The sequence below is a fragment of the Penaeus monodon genome, chromosome 26 (assembly GCF_015228065.2).
Source record: "Penaeus monodon isolate SGIC_2016 chromosome 26, NSTDA_Pmon_1, whole genome shotgun sequence".
In the NCBI taxonomy this organism is placed as follows: domain Eukaryota; kingdom Metazoa; phylum Arthropoda; class Malacostraca; order Decapoda; family Penaeidae; genus Penaeus; species Penaeus monodon.
The window spans coordinates 652,383-657,382 of NC_051411.1; the positions used below are offsets into that span (position 1 = coordinate 652,383).

Below are 5,000 nucleotides of genomic sequence, written 5' to 3' on the forward strand. Positions count from 1 at the left end.
GAGGTAAAAGCTAAAGGGAAGGAAGATGAGAGGCCAATCGCCCAATCCTCTCCCTCACCCCAGGTCCGAGACTCCCCTCCCCTCTCCAAGCCAGGCTATGCCCTCACAGGCAGAGCCTAGCCAGGCTATGCCCTCACAGGCAGAGCCTAACCAGGCTGATTCAGTGCCACAAGCCGAATCAGAAAAAAGCTGAGCCTGCCCCAGGGCCAAGGCCAGCCAATGCACAGAAAACAGCCTGGGCCCGAGAAAAAAAGCCAAAAAGACGAAAAAGTCAGAGCTACCAAAGGCCCTTCTCCACCCCCCAGTGGATCCAGGGATTAGCCTGACAGCCGAAAGAGAGCCTCAAGCAGTGAGGATCTCACAATGGAGTTGTTCAGACTCCGACCGTCAACCCGAATGTGACGATGTCTCTGATGTAACTATCAATTAGAAAAAACATCATGACACGCAAATCTAAGTATTCTGCCAGTGGAAACATCTGTGGCTTCTCCTCAAGGAGTGCCATCTCCACCCCAATAGTGCGATCATAGTAAGAATTTTCCAACGTTTTTTCGAGTCACGTGACGTGGTGTTGACTTCCGTGGATTAATGTCCTTTCAGAATCATTCTGTACGTCTATGAATATAACTTTACAAAGCTCAAATATATTCCAAAGAAAAAATGCTGTGTATCTTGATTTGTGATATACTTAAATCAATAAAAGCAAGTAAAATGTCTTGTGATCATTTAGAATTACCCAGTTGTCTGATTTGGACACGGAACCTACTCGCGGTGGAATACGATAAGATGCAAACCATTATGCAACTTCATATGGAAAACAATATATTGTAATAAGAAAAAAAAATATTTTGACTGAATCTGAGAACTATAATTTAAACTTTTCACGGCCTTGCGAAGCGAAGAGTGTTGTGGATAAAACAATAGAAAGTTGCCAGAGAGTAGTTCAGGGCACTTTTTTTTGCATTTTATTTGAGGCTTCCACAATGATTTGCCTTCTAATAAAAAAGTTATACCAGCATATTAAGTGCTTTTATGGTTTCTATTGACTTTTTCATGTAAAAAAAAATGATAAAACTTTCCTTTTCTCATAACTTTGTAATTCAGACAATCTTCGATGATATCGTGTTATGTAGCGATTACAACTTGATACAAATGTATCAAAGTGTTTAGGGGTTTAAGGATGCCTACAAAAGGGCCTTTAATGTATATATGTGTATGTTTATGTATATATATTTTCATATATTATATATATTTTATATATATATATATATAAAATTATATGATATATATATATTAATATTATTATATATTATGTATGAAATATATATATATATATAATTATATATATATATATATAAAATATATATATACTATATATATATATATAATATATACACATATTATATACACATAATTATATACATGCGCGTAAGAGGAAAGTGTGGCTGAAAAAAACTGAAGTACATGTAAATCTCCATGGAAATTTCCATAGGGTCATTGAACAAGGAAAATGTAAAATAATAATAATATATAAAACGTTAATGGCGGACAATTGGCCGCGGGGCTCCTCTGCGGTCACTTTCTCGCCCGCTGTCGCCGGCGTTACGAGTGGGAAAGTGGCCTCGGAGGGCGGGGGCGCCGAGCGCGGTGGCCCGGGGGAGAGGCCGGGCGGGGAAACGGGTAGTCGTCTCGCTCCAGCAGGCGAGTCAGCGGGGCGGCGCCGCTGTGGGACGAAGGCAGTTTCCACGGCGGGTCGAGAAGGCAGCCCGACCTGAATAAAACAAATTTTTCCAGCTCGCGGTGAGGAGCAGGAACGGCCTCCACTTGGACGAAACGTGTTTTTCCACTTCGGGCTGGGCAACGGGGACGTGGACGAAACGGTTTTCCACTTCGTAAGGGTGCAGGGACAGCTTCTGCTTGGACGAAACGGGTTTTCCACTTTGGGCTGGAAGACGGGGACGTGGACGAAAAACGGGTTTTTCCACCTCGCGGCGAGGAGCAGGAAAACGGCCTCCACTTGGACGAAAAACGCGTTTTCCACTTCGTAAGGTGCAGGGACAGCTTCTGCTAGGGGGGAAACGGGTTTTTTCCACTTCGGCTGGGAAGACGGGACGTGGGACGAAACGGGTTTCTTACCTTCGCGCGGCGAGGAGCAGGAACGGCCTCCACCTTGGACGAAACGCGTTTTCCACCCTCGCGGCGAGAAGGAGGAACGGCCTTCTATTTTCGGACGAAAACGCGTTTCTACTTGAGGCTTGTGGGGCAGGAGCCTGAAACGTAGCGCGTCTCCACCTCAGGCTGAGGAGGCAGGAAACGGCTCCCACTTGAACGAAACGAGGGGTCCACTTGTCTCCGAGGAGCAGCATGGACGAGGCGAGGTCGAGGGGCGGCCTCGGCCTGAGCTAAAGCGGGGTCGGACGACAGACGTGGCAGCCGGAGCCAAGCGCAGTCGCCGCCCCGGCTTCGGTGCCGGGGCGTCGGCGGCGTCGACAGAAGAAGCTTTCCTCGCCGTCGGAAATGACCTCCTTCTCGACGTCCAGCTCCGAGTCGGGGCTGCTTCCGGAGGGAACAGGCCCAGGCGCTCGGCCTCGACCTCCACCCTCACCTTCTGCCCCGGCGCCGTTTGACGAAGCTGAAACACAAAAACGAGGCTCAGGACGCGGCCATTCGGGGAAGGGGAGACTCTTTTGGCAAGGAAGACGACGCTGTTGCGATTACTCACGTGTACTGCAGCTCCACGTCCCTCGCTCGATCCGCCCCGATGAGGGAGGTGCTGCAGGCAGGCCACGCCCCACCAGCGAAAAGCAGCAACCAGCTGACGGAGGAGGCAAAATTATTGTTTATATATGTTACTTAATGGATAATTCCAGTCCTACATCTGTCCACACCATAAGCCCTTCACTTGCAGGGCAAGCGCAGCTGCAAACAGAGGAGAGAAGCATTTCGTGGGCCCAAACACAAGGGCGACGACTTATAATATTCATCGCGAAGATCGGAGAGTAAAAACCTTCGTCAGTTGGGTTCCCTTCGGCGTCGGTCCTCACCGCTGACTGCGAAGTCATAATCATAAACAATGAAGTAAAGAGGTGAAGAAATCGAAGGGCGGGGGGGGGGGAGAAGGTAAAGTGGTCGACCTCCCTCGCTGCCCTTAAATACCTCGCAGCTACAGGAACCAGGAAAAGGGCCATCGGGGCAGGAGGGGCGGGGGCCGCCCTTGCTTCCCTTGCGCACGAGTTCATTCATCCCCGATCGAGCCAGTCCGCCCCCAGCGCACCCGCTACGCAGCCGCGCCGAAAGGTCAGCCGGACAAGCAAAAAACTGGGGGAAAATGGAAGGTCAGCCAAATGTTCTGCGCTTTCTTCAGGTTTGCGGTTTTTACGTATTCATCTTCGGTTTGACGCATCCAAATTGTACGAGTAAATGCGAATGTGATAGTGTTTATGCACATACTTTCTCAAACACTCACAAAGAGAGAAAACATAAGGTGTGGAAAAAATGAGTGAACACAATGTTTACCAATATCTGCAAAAAAAACGTTTTTTTTCTGTCAAAATGAAGTCTACACTAATGCACTTATACACATACATGCTTTTCATACATACTGAGAGAGAGAGAAGAGGACAGGACATACAGGAGACAATAGACATTTCTACCTTCGCTCCACCGTACCATTTCAGTCGCTTTTTAATCCAATCTACATTTGCCGTACGTTTATATATATATATATATATATATATATATATATATATATATATATATATATATATATATATATATATATATACATACATACATATACACAGACACATATCTGTATACAGTACATACACATTTATGCATTAATGTATACACACACACACACACACACACACACATATATATATATATATATATATATATATATATATATATATATATATATATATATATGTTTGTATATATATATTATTTATAGATATATACTTATATATATATATATATAATATATATATATATATTATTATTTATAATATATAACTTATTATATATATATATATATAATATATATATTATTATTATAATATATATATATATATATATATATATATATATATATATATATATATATATCATCATCATCATCAATAACGGTATGCTCATGTTTGAGCAGCCGTGGACCTCTCCACCATCCTTCGCCACTCAACTCGATCTTACGCTTTTCTTTCCACTTGTACCATCGACAACCCGCAAATATCTTTGATGCTGTCGCTCAGTCTTGTCTTCGGCTTGCCTCTTCCTCTGTTTCCTATCACCATCCCTGTCCAGCAAGTTTTTCTCAATACTTTTACTTCTCATCACATGACCAATAAACTTTAATTTCCTTTTGTTCAAGATGTCCAACAGTCAGTCTTTACAATTTATTTTTCTCAGCACTTCATCATTCGTTTTCTTCTCTGTCCAGTTAATACGTAATACTCGTCTGTAACACCACATTTCAAAACTATTGATCTTTTTCTTGTCTATCTTCTTCAGCACCCAACACTCAGAACCATATGATGCAATTGGGAAAACTAATGAGTTCAATAACCTCAGCTTTGTCTGCAAGGTAATGCTTCGGTCTTTCCAGATGTTATTGAGAGCAACTGTGGCGTTTTTGGCAATGGTAATTCTTCTTTTTATCTCCGGTGAATCATCAGATGTATTAGTTAAAAAACAGCTCCAAGATAAGTGAACTCTTTCACATTTTTCCACAATCATTCCATTGATTGTAACCATGTTCCATCATTGTTCATTGCCGGTTATCTTTGAATCTTCATCTTAGTTTTCTTGGCATTAAGAAACAAGCCAGCCTTTTCGCTTGCTTCTTTAACTTTATCTAGTAGTTGTTGTAGTTCAGTGATAATGCTGGCAATCAAAACTATATCATCGGCGTACCTCAGATTTGATATTTTGTATCCTCCAACATCCACAGTTCCTTCAAAATTCTCTAGAGCACCTCTCATAATTGTTTCAGAATATAT

At 43.1% G+C, this 5,000-nt stretch overlaps 1 pseudogene; it reads right to left on the minus strand.

The window, feature by feature from the left end:
- LOC119589796 overlaps nucleotides 1-3,188 on the minus strand; it is a 3,971-nt pseudogene extending 783 nt beyond the window's left edge.
- Between the last annotated feature and the right edge of the window lie 1,812 nt (nucleotides 3,189-5,000).